The sequence below is a fragment of the Pseudonaja textilis genome, chromosome 2, assembly GCF_049901715.1.
Source record: "Pseudonaja textilis isolate UNSWEBS1 chromosome 2, rPseTex1.2, whole genome shotgun sequence".
Lineage (NCBI taxonomy): Eukaryota > Metazoa > Chordata > Lepidosauria > Squamata > Elapidae > Pseudonaja > Pseudonaja textilis.
Genome location: NC_141991.1, coordinates 218,256,477 through 218,276,467, shown reverse-complemented (window position 1 = coordinate 218,276,467; position 19,991 = coordinate 218,256,477). Strand labels below are relative to the sequence as shown.

Below are 19,991 nucleotides of genomic sequence, written 5' to 3'. Positions count from 1 at the left end.
TAAGTGTAGCTATGCCCTGAAACAGGAGTGTCAAACTCAATTTTATTGAGGGCCGCATCAGGGTTGTGTTTGACCTCAGGGGGCCAGGGTGTGTGTGTGGCCAGGGTAGGCATGTCCAGCATGACATCATTCATTTCAGTGGCACCTGTGGTGGCCCGATCGCTCTGCCAGCAAAAACAGGTTCCCAAGCTCCTTTTTTGGCTGGAATGACTTCCTGCAACCAACTGCCAGCAAAAATGGAACTCTGGAGGGCTGTGGGCGGCCCTCCTGAGCTTTGTTTTCACTGGCAGAGACACAGTGGGCCAGTCCTTCACTATTGCCAGGGTGGCCCGATGGGCCAGATCTTAGTACTCCAAGGCCAGATCTGGCCCCTGGGCCTTGAGTTTGACACCCCTGTCCTGAAGGAAGCTGTCTTGACAAGAGTCAATTGTTGAGATTGTGGTTGAAATTAGATTGAACTGGGTTATTTCTTAGTTCCCAATCATAGTTTTGATAACTTAGCTATAATAACTTTTTGTTTTGGAGCAAGTTATGAACTTTAAAACCTCTGCATCTGTTGCTGCTTTTAAGAAGATTTTATACTTATATGATAAGTTTGACTATAATATTCAAGAATAAAGAAACCTAGAAAATTACAAATATAATTATTTTTAATGCATCAATTTGTTGAAATAATATATTAAACATGCCCTTTTATGTTGAAATAAATTTCACTTTAGCCAGTATCACATGACAAATAGCAAATTAACTAGTCATCCTAGATACACAGGTTGAGGGATGTAACATTGACTTTGGAATAAGGATCAATATTCTTTAATCTTGGAAATCTTTTCTTGTTTCACGTGGAAAGTTGCTTAATGAGACCACTTCAGTTTACACCAAGTAAAATAAAAGATTTGAAGACAGCAAAGAATTGATTCCTATGAATTGCTTATGTATGTAAAAAGTATGAGTAAAAGGTGAAACAGAAATCTTCCAGTTAAATAATTGTGCTTAAAAGTGAGTGTAAATTAAGTGATGTTGTAGGTTGATAGCATTTAAACACCATTTAATGTATTTTGATCTTCATTCTTGACTTGACTGTCTTACATGTCAGATGTAAATTAGAGAAATTAATCCCAAAGGGTTTTCTTTAAAAAGCAAAATTTGAAATTCTATCTGTTGAACACAGTTGTTCCTTGAATGCTAAAATTAAAAATAGAGTAACATCTAAGAAGAAAGCACGTAGTAATTTAAAAAGGATGCTAAAGGTTCAGAACTTCAGAATTACAATTTGACCTAGCGATGCACTCTACAGTCCAATATGACTGAAGAAGATGGTCCTGTATTTAAAGAGATGAGTTGTTCAGTCACTTCTTATATTTTCGCATGTAAGTTGTCTTATTTGCTGTTAAATTAAAGAGAAAAAAAAATTCTAGGTACCATAACAAAGTGCAAGAAAAGGGGAAAAAAATAAATGACCTAGATTATATGTTTTTTATTTATTATTTTGCAACCCATCTTGTTTCAAGGCGATTCTGGGTAGCTTCCAACAATAAAAGCCAATAAAATTATAAAGAGTAAATATTTCTAAAAACTATATAGATTACAATCAAAAAGACGGGGAAGAAAGGAACATAATATGTGGGTGGAGGGAGGTGGATGAGGTCTTTTCTTAATTTATCAACTACTTCCATTGTGATACACCCCCCATTGGGGTCCCAACAGAGGTGGTATTCAGCAGGTTCTGACCAGTTCTGAAGAACTGGAAGCAGAAATTTTGAGTAGTTCAGAGAACCTGCAAATGCTACCTCTGATTGGAGATTTTACAGTATCTTTCCCCTGCCATGCCCACCAAGCCACGGCACAGAACCGGTAGTAAAAAAAAAAGAATCCCACTCGGCCCCAATTTAACTGGCAGAGCCAGGTCGTTAGGCTCTTATGGAAGGTCAGAAGGATGGGATGAGACATTTTGTTAATTACACAATTCATCTACGAATTCATTTTTAATTGTGTAAATAGCTGCAGGGAACTCTAACAGCATCAACTGCGAAACCAAGAAGTGATTTCCTTTTCTAGCATGGTTGTGATAGTTTTGTTTCAATTTTTTTTAAAAAATTAGGAGATATGCATTCAGTGCTCCACATCTATTTATATACTAAGAAAAGTGGATTGGGAAGAATAAATTGTAGTACTAAGAAGATTTAGATACAAATTTGTGATTACATCCTATTTCTATGGTGCCACATTACTATTTTTCATGAAGCATGTGAAAGCATTTAAATAACATGTGTTCTAATTTGTTAGTAGTTAGGATAATTGAAAGGTTAAGGTTTTCTACAATTTATGAGACTTTGAAATAGAGTTTCAATAGTTTATGAAACAGAGTATGAAACAGAGACAGGAGAATCATTTGTCTGGAATGGTATATGGTTTCCAACTTGAGCAGGAGGTTGGACTAGAACAGGGGTCTCCAACTTTGGCAACTTTAAGACTTGTGGACTTCAACTCCCAGAATTCATCAGCCAGCAAAGCAAAGCTGGGAGTTGAAGTCCACATGTCTTAATGTTGCCAACGTTGGAGATCCCTGGACTGGAAGACTTCCAAGGTCCCTTCCAACTCTGATATTCTGTTATTTTGTGAACTAGTAACCTGTTTTGGGGTGGAAAGATTGAAACTATGTTGATTTGTTAGACACTGAATTTGGAGCACTATGTTAAATCATATGTCTTTCAATTCATGTGGAAGGATGCTTATAGTTTCACAAATTGGAAATATAAAAATGTACAATATTTAGGGCTGGGATTCTACTGGTTGTATAGAACCGGTTGCTCTGAAAAGCAGCAAAAAGAGAGCATACATAGAACCGGTTCTATGTCTGCTGCTGTTTTGGCCCACCAGGGTTCTTACCTGACCTTTATTTCCTGCTTTTTCAACCACAGCTGCTTTGTGCGACACAGCTGTGGTTGAAAAAGCAGGAAAAAAGGGCTTTTCCAACTGCTGCGCACTTGCACGCAGCACTGCTCAGCTGTCCGAGCAGCTCAGCAGGTTGTAAATTGCACTCACATGACTCACGCATGCACGCATGATGCAGAGCAACAGAACCGGTAGTTATACTGGTCGGATCCCATCCCTGACAATATTACATGGACATTTGGAATATGCCCAGGAAAAGTAGTATCTGTAGGCCTTAGTAGAGGTTGACTAGTAGACCTCCAAGGTGCCTTCCGTTATTCTGTTATCTATTATGTTATTTGTTAGTGTTCACCACCTGGATATAGACTATTACCATGAAAAAGGATTCCTTTATGCTAAATTTCAAAAGAAAGAAAAATCTCAACAGTTTTTGCACTGTTTTGGGACAGTCACCAAATACTGAATTAAGAGCATAACATAAATATGAAAGGAGTAATTTAGCTTTTCTTTTAGATTCCCATTTCTCTATGTGTGTATTATATGCATATTCTGTACACATTTTCTATTTTCTAGTTTGCAAGTGTGTGCATGCATGTATTATTTATATGCATGCCTATATATATCAATTACTAAGATTAGAGGATGCAATAAGAGAAAAATATAAATAGAAATCTATATAATAAATAAGGTATGATTTGGCTATTTGGGTAAGTTTTGAACTAGTATCTGCCATGTTGTACATTCTGTGGCAGTAGGACTCTTTTCTTGGTATATATATTTTTTGGCTGACAATAAACTGCATGTTCATGTATTGGGGCTGGGGAGTGGAAAATGCTTCAGATTGAGCAGTCAATATCAGTTTATTAGAGTTTAAAGAACAGGATTTTCATCCTACAAACTATATATTTCATGGAAGAAACTAGAGGAACATCACTTGTTGTTCTACCTTCCTCTATATATCTAAAAAAAAAAAAAGATTGGCATAACCAATCTCTTAGATGTCTCCCCTGTTCTTGTTTCTCTCCTTCTCTGCTTCTGCTGCCTTTTGATCTTCATTTTGCTTATTAACTTTTCGTTTTAAAATGTTTGCTAATATTTAATAAATAAATATCAAATTAAATTTTTGGTAACTGAATAGAATAGCCTGTACGATTACTTTGATTTGATCTGGATGTAGATAATGAGCTGGACTAACCTGAATATAAAATAACCTTTTTTATTTTTATTTTTATTGGTACCTTCTTGAAAAGATTTGCCATTACTTCCTTCTTCCTAGGGCTGAGAGAGAATGACTGGCCAGCTGACTCTGTGCCTAAGCAGGTTTAGAACTCACAATCTCCTGTTTTCATCCTGATAACTTTAACCTTTACATTTTTTTAACGTTACAAAGTATCGCTCCTTGATAGTTATGAGATTATACAGTATATCAATATCTGTTTTATACCAACAATGAAACTCAGATTACTTCATACAGTGAGAAGTATATAATTTAAATGGAAAGACAGGGATTACATAGTGATAAATGTGTGGTAGAATATCTGGCATTGCACAATTAATTTTGAACTGCAGAGGCAGCCATAGGAAGCCTCTAAAAAGTCAAGATGACATTTTTATATGCGTTGGATGCAGAGAAACATCTGTAAAGCTTGTGCTGTGCTCCAAAATAAGTGAAGAATTAGTAGTTCTGGGCAGAGACACAATAATAAGAATTCTTCCAGATATTTCTATTGCCTTTTGTAGAGAAGTGGTTACTGTTTCTGATATAGATCTTGTGTTTCCCAGGATATTTTTTTTACTTATGGTTTTGAGAAGGAAAGGTTTCTGTGGCTTTTTGGTTTTGCTATGTTGCTTTCATACTGGTTGAATTTTAAATGGTCTTTTTTTTTAAATGACCACGGTGAAAAAGCTTGTAGGAATAGACCATCAGTGTGATGTGACAATGATATAGGCAAAGTCTGTGTTGATGCTAATTAATGTACTTGGTTGTATTTTTACATTTGCAATTTTCTTAGCACTAGATCTGTTGTGCACTGTAAGCTTTGGCACCCAAATATTTAGAGAAGGCCTGGAAACTGATGTTAGGATAAAGATTAGAATCTGGCTTTTGATCATGCAAATGCTGTAACTGTTAATGCCATGGGAGCATTACAATTTTAAGCAAGGGACTGGCACAGACATGTTGAAGCTTTCAGAAATCTAGCCTCAGAAGCTTTTGATAGTGCCTACTGTATTGAAAACTTTTCATGGCTAATATTGATTTTCCAGTTTTGATGAAAACTGCAAAGTGATAAGACTTGAATATGAAATGTGTGTTAATATCTGCAATATACCTTCTTCAGGTTCAAAAATAATCTGTTATCATTATGACTATCTAGATTAATGATACCTATGGTCAAGACAGTATCTCGTGAGTTAATGCCATTGGTGATAATGTCACATCTCAAGGGGAAAAGTATACTCCCATCCTTGCTTGCTGACAGGTGATGTGTTGTTTCAAGATATATGCAAATATTCAGCTACCACTGAGCCAGTGTGTGATCATGGAACTATAGTTGTATACATGTTTGGATGCTTATAGCTACAACAGTTGCATAAAGTATCTGTGAGTATCTGTGAAGACCTCATTATAGCTCCCTGGCTCACATCTCCTACTAATAAAAACAAGAGGATGTCCAGCTCTCTTGATGTTGCAATAGTCCTCCTTATTATTTCTTCCTTACTAAACATGCTTCACTTACCAGGCATAGATTTGCATAAAAAGGATTGAAGAAATTACCTCCATAGATGATTAGCAGATGCTTCTGGGTCAAAGATCTGGACACTTTTAACACCTTAATGTTTGGTTGTCTCTGCTTAATATTGCTAATGCTACCTTACCCTTTTAGTTTTTTTAATAGAATATTTCTACAGTATATCATTCTTTAAAAGGGCTGCACCTGTAAATGTCCCCTTCTGTGTCAAATAAATAGTATCAACATTTAATAATTATGCAATGTTCAATAGTCATCCACCAGACTGGATATTATTGTGAAAACATAGTGATACTCACTATTCTACTAATAATTATATCATAAGCTTGTCAGCTTATAGTAGAGTACTCAAGGATTTCCTATTTGAAAAATAAAGTATCATGCTCAAAACACATTGACAGTAAATATTTTTTTGGGGTGTGTGTGCGTGTGTGTAAAAATATTATTTTCCAAATATAAATTGTAAAGCATTTAACTTTTTTTGGAAGAATTGCATTATAAAAATAAATTTGAATAAGTGGACACAATGTGTTAAAGACAGTTCTATAATTAGAAAAACTATGACTTGAACAGTTAAAAGGACAGGAAATAAATAAATTAAAATGTATTAGAATATTAAAATGTTCACAATATTTAATGTAAATATATGTCCAAGTGAAAAAACAAAATTCAGAAAAATCTATTCTTTTAATTACACAAATTCAATTAATCCAGATATGATTACTGTATTATTTACCATAATTGTGCATGGATACTTCCAACTACTTTTTAAAACTGTTACTAAACCGAAAAGAAGTCTAGTTTTTAAATTATTTTCTATGTATTACACAATATATGTGCACTACACACACATACACAGACACTGCTTTTTGTCTGCTATAGCTCTTAATTAATTAATTAATCCAATCACTCATTTACATACTTATAGACACAAAACAAATCACTCAAAATCAAAACTACTTTTGAAATAAGTGAAAACTAATATTCATTTCTATTGGAAGCTAATTGGTTTTAGAACAGCATTTATAACATATTGTATTTTAAACCCAGGCTTCTCAACAGGATATTTTCGACATCCAAGGCTTATAGCAGAATGTTTTGGCATGCCATAAAATCTGTTTAGTGTACTAACATTATCTAGAATTTATAAACTGATGATAATCTTCTTTTCTCTCCATCTCTATTTTTCCTGCCTCATCGTTCTAGTATGAAAGGTCTGTGAATTTATCTTGTGCCTGTCATGGTTCTTCACATGACTTAAAAATAATTAATTGCAGCACTCACTGATGATTTATGATTCTCACTGACGTAATTAATGATACACATCAGTTTTTCCTGTTAATTGAAGGAGGCACAACAAGAAACTTCTTTTCTGTTACACATTAAGTGAGGATGCAAAACATAGGCCATTAGTGATGTTATATTTAGCATTATATTTTTAAAAACAAAATATAATGAACACATTTGGGAAGTAAAAAAAAGCTTGCAAGAGACGTAAAGTTAACACTGGTAATACTGGTGATAAAAGGCATACTTCAGAATGTTATGAATGTCTAAATAAATCCCAGTGAGTTTAATAAAATGTATTTATAGGAAGACATATACACAGACATTGTATCCTTAATGTGCAGTTCTGAGCATACTATCTGGATATAAATTGTCCTTATTCTGTAAGGACTATATTATTTTCAGACAGTATTGTGAATTAGTTGCCCCCCCATGTCCAAATAACATTGTGGTTTTTTTTTCTGTGCATGTAAAGATATTGAGGAACTAATTTTAATCAGGTTTTTTTTACTTTCCTCTTAATATGTAGAACTTGATATTCCAAACATCATATTATTACTTAATTGGCTTTAGATTATAGACTACAACTCAGTTTGCTGATTCAAACTCTGTGAAATATAATAGAAGTGACAATTTATTCAAGGTCTCCCAACTGCAGACCATCAGTGTGTGCAAAGATTGCCCTGCTTCCGTAGCTTTGAAACAAAACATTAGAAAATGATAATTTCGCATTACTGATCTCAATGAAGGCAGAGAAAGAGAACACAGATATTGCTAATAATGTGCATATTTATGATGAATTATTGCCTAGGATTGTTCAAGTCCATTAAAACAAGATGCTTGAAATAATAATGCCTGAACAATAACAATTTAGCTGGTCTGAACGGTATAATTAACTTAGAACTCAGGCAAATTAATTGTTACTTAAGTCATGTTTTTTTCTCCTTCTACACTTTAGTATTATAACAAATAAGAAAGAATTCCTGGCACATTTTAAAAAGCAGATGTGTCAAATGTTCCAAACTTGATTTGCACGTTTTATGGTACTCCAGTCAGCTGCCTATTAAAAGTGTGATCAGGTAGTTTAGACAGTGACTAGCTGTGTCAACAGAAGGAAAGTGGAGGATTAGTCTCTATGGCAACAACAAAGTATCCCTGTTTGTAGACAGACAAATTCTGCTACATCTGAGAAAGATTGACAGGTCTATTCCTTTGCAACTGACCCATAGAAATTAGCAAGTAAAAGTTATTATAAAGGGCTGTATTGAAGGATTCTCAATATTTTAAAGTGCTCTTGTAAGTTTTTCTGCAGCATTTGCATGAGAAGCCTGGCAAGAATTGTTCTGTGGTTTATATCTATGGTTGAAAGATGCTTTGTGAGGGAGTATTGCTGGTGAGAATAACTTAATTTTCAGTTCCCTGTATGACAGAATTGTTGGAGCAGAGATGGATAGAAGAAAAACACATCAAAGGACCTTGGCTGAATAATATGTCATACTTCCAAACCAAAAGGCAACAAGAAAGCTATGATCATGTATTCACAATAATGCAATTATAAAAATATTTTCCTTTCAATTAGTGTACCATAATTGCAATCAGGTGTTTCTAAATAATTAAGGTTCTGCTTGAAGGAAAAATAATAATACATAACAGGAATTTGTGATTTAACCAGGTGACCTTTCTATTTCATTTAATGTTCTCAAGTTTCAAAGCATAAAAGCTATAATTGAAATATTCTGGTACAAATGAAAACAAATTCTCTTTTTGAGGGAATAGGAATTTGGTGTTCTGTGTAGATCTCCTATAAAGATACCAACCTCTCCCCACCCCAAAAAACCCTGGTTTTCACCTTTAGGCCAATTATTGTAAAACAACTTCAAACTCATTTAATTCCCTGAGATTAAGCATTGATAAAATTCTCTCAGAATATGAAGGTAGGAAGATTGTTAACCTTAAAAAAGGAAAAAAAAAGAACCTTAGCATAAACCTGAAGTGTGTTTTAAAACATAGGGCTAAATGAAATTTTCATCAAATTTTAACCAAACAACAGAAATGTTAGCATTGCACATTTGTCAGTGAAACCTTTCTGACATTACTAGCTTCACTGCTTTCTACTGCAGCATGTTCTCATTCTTGTGTACCTTGGAGTTATTGAGATTTAAGAATTGTGACTTTTTCAGGGCTATAAAATTTCACAGGGAATATAAATAGAAGGTTTTCCTCAGAAAATGCTCTTCTGACTTCTCCATCTGCTATATGTTAGAAGGACAAATGGGCAGGGTTATTGCTAAGCATTTCTTCTTGAATTCAAGCATGAGGGCTAAAACATAATTGAATAGTTAAATTAATAATCCATTAATTTAATATCACTAGAATTTAGAATGGTTCAGAGCACTGTTGGCAGAAATACTATTTTCAGGGAATGGGGACTGTCAGAGAGATGGCCAATGCAATTCTAAATAAATATGAATTTGCATCTGACTTGTTGTCATTTTAGTTACTGTTCCAGGAGTTCCTTCCAAAAATAAAAGAAATTTTATACAGGAAAAGAAAACATTGCTCTTGTAATATAGACTGGCTTTCCTTCTTTTTCTGTTGTAAGTTTCTTTCGTGATATCAGAAGCTGCCTGACAATTTGTCCTATATTTCAAATGTGAAAACATCTACATTTGAAATTCCATTGTGAAATTCCATGTGTATGTGAGGTCTCATAATAATTTTTGGATTATAGTAATAGGCTATTTATGGCACCACTTTTGTTTCTATTATATAACTCCCTTCCTTCATTTTATCACAGCACTACACTGAATAACTTTGTAGATAGCCATATAAGCTACAAATAAGAGTCATGTTTAGATTATAAAATTATAAAGTTTTATGCGCTTTTGAAATGATTTAATTGAAGGTTCATTTTGGGTGACATAAATTAAAACCATGTAAGATAACTATATAATCCAAGTTGTACTTAGTAAACTAACTATTCCAAATAAAAGTTAATGCCAGGAGTTTTTATTAAATCGGCCAGCACAAATAGCCCTCTTGTCTTAAGTGCCTTTCACCATTTAGAATTGGTGAACAAACAGTATAATCATGAGGTTGTTCTTTTCTGACAGTAAGTGTGTGGGAGGATAGGATGATTTATATTTTGAAGGTTAAAATTAGCACTTTATATTTTTAGACACAAAATAACAATGTGCCCTCACTGACCAGTTCCAGTCAGTAAATGAGATGATTGATGCTTCTATATATTATCAAATTTAGCCCTCCGTAGAGGCTTCAGCAGCAGTCAAGTTGCATCTATGATTAGACGTATCCTGAGAATCAGAGCAACTTACATATGGCTTCTAGTAGTCTTCTGATTAGACTGATCAGACTTACTTAGCATTTTTAATGCAAACTAATATGGGCATTTTAGACATTTTAAAAGGTGAGAGATGTTACTATGAAATCAGTAGTTTTATCTTTGTAATAAGGGAAGCTGTAGTGAAAGATAAGTAACAATAGACATCTGTATTCAGCTACAATGCTCGTGCTTCAAGAATAACGGGCATGGTAAGAAAGATCAACAAACAGTGCCTTCCAGATGTTCTGGCTGTAGCTAATTTACAATTAATAGGAACTATGGTCTTGTGGATGACACAAGCTTGTCTTTGCTCAACATAAAGTCACCTAAGAAAGATTTATGTTTGCTTTTTTGTGAGAAGCAAAACTAGCCCTCTGTGAATATGGACTAATTTGTCTATCATATTTCTGTCAGGATTTATTTCATATTAATCTTTAGCCTAATCAGCAAATGTGGAAGAAAAAGAGGCTGAGATTTGAAGAGTCAAACAATGGCATTAGGTTTATACATCACAATATTTAATTCATCCAGTCTGTGTTGAACTCTTGTTAAGATTTTTTATTGAAGTTAATTATTATTTTCAATTGTACATCATAAACTCTTTTTCACCATCATATGCTTTCCTATCCTCTTTAACCTCCTTCTCCAAGGTTATTGTAATAGAGAGCACTAGTGTCACTGAAAGAAACTACAAATATAAAAATATAATCTGCTATTTAAACAGGAATCTCAAATGTTGCAAAGATGTCTTACTTCTAAATTTATGTCTTATGAGTTATCTGAATATACACATGTCTTAGCTACATTGAAATAATATATTTTAAAATTATTCTTTGATGGCTATAATTAATTTTTAGGTGAGTTGAACTGATGAGCACTGTATTGCCATGTTTTGTTCTTTCTGTCATTGCTAATAAATGCAACAAATTTGATTATTCCTGACATCCTGTCAAATTACTATATAGAAAGCTGATTCAAGTGCTTAATCTTTCTTTAGTTATTTTTAAACTGTATTGCTTTTATTTGTTGAAAAATTATGCAGTACATTATTTTGCTTTTTTATTTCTCATTATTTCTACTACCCATTTCTTATTTTGGTTTACAAAGTTATCCTTATAACCGTTTCCTCCATCCACTCCTGTAACTACCACATATGGACAGGAGATTCAGAGGTTAATTTGAAACTTTTTTTTGATGGCCTTAAAAAGGTTTTTTAAGTAATTGCCTACATCATTACAATGAGAATTTTATTTGACCTACAAAGTATTTATCTACAATTATAGATTAAAATATGGGAAGTATATTTTCAGTTTTGGTGTTGCTTTATTTTAATTAGATGAGTGACATTGTAGATGGTTCTAAAATCATAATCTATAAAGAAATATTATTTTTAGAAAATATTAATTTGGAAAGTGACAAAGTAGTTTAAATAAAATTAAGTACAATGTGACCCATTCCTTAGGGAAAGGCATATCCTGTTTTTGGATATCTTGTTTATTCTAAAAAAACAATAGAATAAACAGATTAATTTTTTACTAAATGGTTCAGACATTTTGCATGATTGCTGAATGGTTAACTGTTGCATACTTGCATTTTAGTATATAGCATAGTAGTAGGAAGAAATATAAACTAATAACATGATTCAAAGACTGTTAGGTATAATGTAATATAGTTTAATTCAGTTAAAGTAGTTTAGGATATAATCTTTAATGTATATCCTAAATTAACACCTAATTTGTTTTTAGATGTTAGATTTACATGTAGTCACAATAGATTCTATCTTGTTTCTACACCAGATACAAGCTATACAACTGTATTTTTTAAAAAATCACATTTAAATTCTGATGTATATTTTAGTCCATTCTCTCATGCTATACATATTGTTTTAAATATATAGATTTTACATTGATTTTATGCATTTTAAGCTGATGTTGCAAAATCTGGACAAGTATAAATAGGAATTGGATCTGTGTTCTAATGAAGAAACAATTTGCTATAGATTCATACTAAATAAAATATTCAAGAATTTCATATCCATAACTGAATAGTTGAACTTTTCCTCATATACTAAATTCCAGGTTTATGCTCCAAATACCATTTTATCTCAAAGCAATATATATAACCAAAGTCTCAAGGTTATATGTAAAAGGCTTACTATTGAATTGAGTATGTGGCATGGCATAAAATAACTTTTGGTCTTACAATGTAGTAAATTTTAATAGACATATTCAGCAGTGTCCACAAGAGAGCTTAAAAAGATGGTTATAGTTGTGACCGAAGTCCTGTTCCTTTGCACATGCATGTTATTGGCATATGTACAAAACAGGTAAGTTCATGAATGCCCTCATAACTTTTTAAATTGACCCCTGTCCTCTGCAGATGCCCTGGACATGTTCTCATAAGGACTCCATTTATATTATTCTGAAACATATATTGAACAGGTTCTTTTGAAAGCAAGATGGCTTTTATCTTCATGTATCAGCTATAATTTGAAGTCTAAGCAACTTATAATATATGTGATGCCACCAAAGCAAAGGTTTGAATGGCATTCTTTTAAATTACAATGTATATAGCATCCTAGTATGCTAAAATATGCTCCCCATATACTTTATTCTATACTGTTTCTTGTTTTTGCAGGCATAAGAATCAGAGTGTGACTGGAAAGGTTAATATCGGGATAAAGCTGAACAGGAAACTTTCTGATTTGTATTTCAGTTTCTTGTCCATTATAATTTTGTTTAGTCACCATAATTGGTTACTAAGAGGCTGTTGCTTATGATCCTATATCAGCTTTCTTTTGCTTTACAGACCTACAAAAGATGAGAATTGATCGGGAAGTTATTATTATTATTATTTCATCATTATCATAACCACAGCAGTCACTAAGTGAGGCTGTTACTAAATGAAGGTTATTTATTAGTTTCCCATTTTTTAAAAAAAATTAAATTCCCTTGCCTTTAAATGAAATGTCATCATCCCCTGACATCTGGTGTACTGCCTAATGCTTTCTATGGGACTACTTGTGAAAAGAGCCACAATTTTCTACTGGCTTTTTGCTAAGGTGGGAGTATGTGACCAACTTATAGTAACAAACACACCTCCTAATTTATTTACAGAGAAAAGAAAAAGGGGTAGTGGTAAGTTTGGAACTGTTTTAAGGATATTGTCCATGATATTTGAATAACTGGTTTCTTCCTGCCTTTGAGATAATCAGTAGAAATTGTGCTGTGTTCCAGAGACCCAGAAAAGAAAAGAATGGGAACTTTCTCAGAAACAACACTATTTACTGCTAACACCTCTTACTCAGTATTAGCAACAATGCTTGCTGGCTAAGATATAGATAATGTTCTGGGCATTATTAGGGGCATTAGATACTTTCTTCTCCTCAATTGTTCCATTACTCTATTGTATCAGTGTGCAGCACTAGTCTCTACCCCATCCATGATCCCTTCACCCTTACAAAAGAACTTTTTTTTCTAGTTCAAAATTGTCCTGTAGACCAGGGGTCTCCAACCTTGGCAATGTTAAGACTTGTGGACTTCAACTCTGAGAGTTAAAGTCCACAAGTCTTAAAGTTGCCAAGGTTGGAGACCCCGGCTGTAGTCTATTTGTAAGTGGGTTGACGTTCCTTAGTTTCATGTTACTGCAGCTTTTCTTTTCTTAAATCAAGCCAATAGTGTTTGAAAATATTATTAAAAATATGAAAGGTATCATCTTAATCACTTCAATTCTTTATTTGTCTTCTAGGACACATACGCAGTTTATTTTCCTCTTATTCATTGCTAGCCTTTGGATTCACATCAAAGGAAACCATTCCAGTGTTAGCAGTGTTAGCACTTTCCAATACATGATGGTTTAATTAGGTATGGACCTTTTTTCCCTACAAGATTCTTACTAGAATACTCAGCAATGATAATTAAGATAGAATGTGTACATGGAATCCTTCTGCATAGTTGTTTGTATTTTCAACTGAAGCCTGAGCTACCTTCATTCCCAGAAGACTCTATCCCTGTTTATCAACAGTAACCTTCTAATATTGTTTCCAGGTATTTTGTACCAACAGCAATGTAAAAAAAATGAAGCTACTGAGAAACAAGAGGACAAAGTTAGATAAAAGTCAGGATTTACAGAAATATAAAAACAAAACCAAAAGGAAGAAAAATATCATAAGGGAACATTAAAACGAGGACTAATAAGGCCTTGGGATATTTAATTGTCCACAAAATGTCCATAGTGGAAATGAAATAATATTTATAGCTGCCCCTCTCAGTTTAATTGACTCGATAGCAAAATATGCTATGCTAGATTTAATTAAATAATTAAAGAAGGAATAGCTCCGGTTTTAATAGATAACCCACATTTTAAGCCTATGCATTTGCATCAATCATTATAGGTTGCTGAACCTCAAAACAAACCACGGATGTGAGTTTTAAAGTTTTATTGGACTGCCACTGGGGACCCAGCTCCTTATCACTGTAGCCAATCTGCTAAGTTCTTCAACAGGAGAAAATAATAGATTGTGAGAAAGAATATAGTATTAGGTAATGATGTTATTAGTGTAAGGAGCAGCTTCTCATTACTGTTAAGGAGAATCCGTCAGGGTATTTTTAAATCTTAAGATTAGATGTATTTCATTCTTCTTGGGGCCTTAATAACTAATCTTCAAATACACTCACTGATTTTGTTCTAACAACCAGGCTTTACCTTTTTATTTATTACAATCTTTTTTATTTATTTAATTGATTTATATACTGCCTTCTTGCACTGGAAAAAAAGCACTTCACGGGCATAAGATTCTAAGACATTGAAAGCTTTCCATTTTAAAATAAATATTTCCAAGTGGGGATAGATGACAAATAGTATCATCACTGAATGTAAAGTGCAAGTCTAATACATTTGCTATTGATACAAAAGTAGATATACAGATTAACAGAGTTGGAAGGGACCTTGTAGGTCATCTAGTCCAATCCCCCGCCCAAGTAGACTCTACACCATTTCTAACAAATGGCAGTCCAATCTTTTGAAAGTGTCAAGTGATGGCACTCCCACAACTTGCAAAGGCAGGCTGTTCCATTGGTTGATTGTTCTCACTGTCAGAAATTTTCTCCTTATTTCCAGGTTAAAACTCTCCTTGTTCAGTTTCCATCCATTATTCATTGTCTGGCCTGCAGGTGCTTTAGAAAATAGCTTGATCCCTTCCTTTCTGTGGCAGCCCCTAAAATATTGAAACACTGCTATCATGTCTCCCCTGGTCCTTCTCTTCATTAGACCACCTATGCTCAGTCCTTGTAACCGTTTTTCATATGTTTTGGTATCCAGTCCCCTAATCACCCTGGTTGCTCTTCTTAGCTCTTTTTCTAGAGTCTCAACATCTTTTTATAGTGTGACCAAAACTGGATGCAGTACTCTAGGTGTGGTCTTACTAAGGCTAGTACCTTGGTTGATTTTGATTGCATCGTTCTGTTAATGCAATTTAGGATTGCATTGGCTTTTTTGGCTGCCTCTGCACCCTGCTGGAATTTCATTTTGTTAGATAGGGCCCAGTGTTCAAGTCTTATTTGCATTAATAAGAATGAAGTATTGTTTACTGTTACTATTAGGTACATCAAGTGTTGACATATTTTTTTTTGTATCGTTGTGTTTTCAGCCTTAGGAAAAATGCAGTGCAAACCACAAAGAATCCCCTAAACAATGCTTGGATTTGTTAATTCAGTTGCCAGAAGTCAAGACTGACTCAGTGGAGAAAAATAGGTTATGAGATGGATTTTTCAAAATTGCTGTAAAGGTAACTAATTTCTTGTATGATAACATGATATTATGCCAATATGCTTATCCAGTCTTTCTGATCAAACTAATTAATGGAAGATAAAAAGTTGGCTGAGCAATAGATATTAAAGTTCATTATAATCATATAATGTAGAATAAATTGTTGTTGCACTCCAAAAATCTATATGGGGTAGTCAGTTTATAAAGAACCTAAATTTGATGGTAATTTAATTTCAGATATTATTTTATGGAAACTTCTATACACAGATCTCATTTAACCAACATTTTACACAGATTCCACAGGTGGTAATATTTATTACACTGCAACACATGTAGAATATTATATTTTATTTCTCCCCTCTAATCCTTAAGAGTTAATAATTATGCCTTCTAGCCTCCAGATGATTTCATGTAACCAAGCACATTTCATGAATAATACATAATAAATAAATATTTTTATTTTCTAAAAAATTGCTAAAACATAAGGTACCCAAACAGCTTATTATAGCTATGGAGCTGCATTGGGGAGGTTGGGGAAAGTAACTCATCTTTTCTTTAAATTTGATCTTCTTCTGAAAATTCATTAAAAGATTTGTGCAGCATATCAATGCTTCCTACATCCAGATATACAGTCTTTTTCATATGATAAAAGTAAATGATTTCAAGTAACTAGTGTAAGTGAAAATTTTGAAGCTATTGGAAAAAAAAATCAAGAAAATATATTCCAGATATTATTTTTGTCTTTTACCTATACAAAGTATTTTAATTTTATGCTTTTAAAAAGCTGTTTTTCAGCCAACGCATCTATTAATATTAGTTTGTTTTACAGACTTTTTAAAAAACTAACTGGCTCTAAACTTTCCAGCCTTAACAGCCGGTCAATGATCAATATAAAGAATTAGAATCCACGTGGGAAAAATGGAAAATGCAATTGCTACCTTATAGGTGTATCATATATAAATAAAATGAAATTTTATGTTGAGCAATGAGCTGAAAACATGTATTTTAGACAAGAATATCGATTTCTGCTATTTACAGTAAATCTTCAAGAAAATACTGCCAAATTGTTATTTCTATCATTCAGCTTGGGAAATACTTAGCATATACTGTAGACAACTGAATCTTTGTATATATTTGAAATTTAGAAGTTGTAAGAGGAATTTGGGATAATACAAGAATAGCATTTTATTCCAATATATATTTTAAAGGTGAGATGATTATATAAAGTAGGGAGCAACACAAAAACCTGACCGGCCTTAAAAAGGGAAAGCTGTCGAATAGACAATGACTGATTCTATTTGTTTATATTTCATAGCAGAAGGGGGCACTAGTGATCTACAATAAATAAGCAGCAAACACTAATTTTCCTGTACCATATTTAATAATAATAATGATAATGATGATGTAATTTCCCTACTTAATATTTAAGATGTTTTGATATGACTAATTAGTATTATAAGTATATAATGTAAATGTAAGAAGTTAAATACTTAATAGAATATATGTTAATATAGTTGGTATTTTCTGTCTTTTTACATTATTACTGTAATGTTAGAATTAAAATTGCCCTACTGGCCATAGCAAACTGCAGTATTGGTATGTGTATTCTATATGTTAATGCTTATAAATATATTCTTTCCATGAGACTGATTCATGTTATGGATGGATGGTTTTGTTAATTTAACTGAGTTATATTTGTATAGATAACAAACAGGTTACTCTTTTTGTATTAGGCTAAGGTCTAGAATGCATTTCAAGTATTCCATTCCAATTTTACAGTTGAGATCTTTGTTTTAGTTTTGTTAATCTACTTTTTAAATAAGGCAGTATCAATACATTTTATGCATGATGCCTCCAGAAAAAAATGAAAACAATAAGCTAAAATTACAAATTGATGTATAGTGTAGATAGATCTTTTGATCAGTTTGGAATGTTTCCTGCACTTACAATTTTAGTTACCAATGCTGATAGAAAATTACATTATATACGATTATATTTATAGTTCTTTCTACCATTCCCCATGTTGTAGCATTAGATCAAATGCTATGTGGAAAAGAATAAGAATATGAGGTTTAAACTTTTTCTAGATGTTTATGTTAAATAATTGGTTTATAACAAACTTAAAGTATAGTTAATAAAATTCTGTTTTTCCAAAAGTAATATACATTTTAATTATTTTTTTCAGACCTTAAATAAGAGATAGAAAAAGAAGTGGAATAAATCAAACTACAAAGAATCTTTTTAAAAGTATTCTGAATTAGCTTCAAGAGTAGTATAAAAGTCTTTCAATAAGTATAAATACTCTAGCATTTGTTTCTAGGAAAAATTGAGGCAATTTCATTTTTAAACTAACTTTTCTTTTTCTTTTTTTCAAAAAACAAACAAACTGAAACAAGTGTTTAATCTTTCATTAGGCTAGATCAGAGGCTCCAAAGTTAACATAAGGGCTGGAGAATTCTGGGAGTTGAAGTCCACAAGTCTTAAAGTTGCCAAGTTTGGGGACCCCTGGGCTACATACTAGACAAAGAATTCCAGGGCAGTAAGAAGGAATAGTTGGTTTTTATTTAATCTCTAGGTTTACATTGAATTTGATGGCTTAAAATGGAATTGGAAATAAATAGGTCAGTTGTGCCCAAATCAAATTTGGACTGAATTGAAAGAAGACTTAAGACTATTCCCCAAGATTATCTGAATGAAAAGGAGGGATGGGGAGATAATTTTGATATTTAAATGCACAAACTTGCTATATAGGCTCCAGCTATTATCACATATTAATAACATGCACTTAAATAAGCAATATTTTTGTCACTTTTAAATTATAAGAAATATTTGTTTAACATTTCTTATCAATGGAACAAGACAAGAAAACCTAGAATTGATGGAATGCTATACAATGGTAGATTTAATGAGATGGGATATATGAAATGTATGACTAAAGTATGAATGAACAGAAGACTTGTATCCACACTAACTGAAAAACAGATAAGAGGAAGCTATTCTGACAACTTGAGATAGGCTAACTTCACCTTATATAGCAGATTCAAGAAAACCTGGAAGAACAATTTGATGTGCAATCAACCCCTGGAACTGGAGCATCACTGCCACCCCGCCACTATGGAGAACAGTAGCTAATGTTAGCTACAGTCAATAAACTAGCTACAGTCAATTCTCAAAACTGGTCCCAAAGACCCAATGGAGGAGTACCATCAGACAGTACTATATGCTCGAAGATGCTAATATCTTATAGTATATAGTTTCCCTCAAAGATAGAAAATTAAACTTTTTCTAGTTAATGACCCCTAACCAGAATAATAAACTATACTGCTGTACAACTTCAATAAGCTTTGATAATGACATTGCATAATTATTTAGAATAACTATATCAGCATCATATAAAAGCAATTTATGCTCAATGCCAAATGCCACTATACTTTTAATATTTTGAAACAGTCTAATAGAAAGAACCAAACTGAAGATTAAAGGAAACAAGAGACATTTCATAAATTATAATATAATATAATTTCATAGGTTAAGAGAAAAATCATTTGTAATAATTCTAGGTACCAAGGAATGATACCAAATTGAAATCCAGTGACAAAAAATTTAGTAGAATCTTGTAATTCTTAGAAAGTCACTTTATAAATTGAATCTGAAGTCACAGTGAAGACTTGCTCAGTGTCCAGTGAAATTAGAATAGCTGATTGAAATCTATCTGTTATGATATCTAGCATATAAATAACTAGGCATTGTCAAGGGCATATCAGTTTTTTTTTTTAGTAAATTCAGTCTGTCTAGATTCTAGATGAATAGCTTCTGTAACTATGGTGAATGTTGCAGTTAATATTTTAGTACTCACACAGAAATATTGGTCTATAACTTACATATCTAGCAGGGTCTTTTTAGACTTTAATATTGCTATAAGGCTCATAAAAATAAATGAAATATAGACA

General features: G+C 32.8%; 1 long non-coding RNA gene across 1 annotated transcript in view; it reads left to right on the top strand.

Annotated features, from left to right (window-relative positions):
• Positions 1–19,991, top strand: part of LOC148127367 (uncharacterized) — a 152,659-nt gene that overhangs the window by 111,824 nt on the left and 20,844 nt on the right. Inside the window, exon 2 of the long non-coding RNA XR_015742258.1 lies at positions 15,923–16,060. This is a non-coding gene — a long non-coding RNA (uncharacterized LOC148127367). The remainder of the gene's footprint in view (positions 1–15,922; positions 16,061–19,991) is intronic.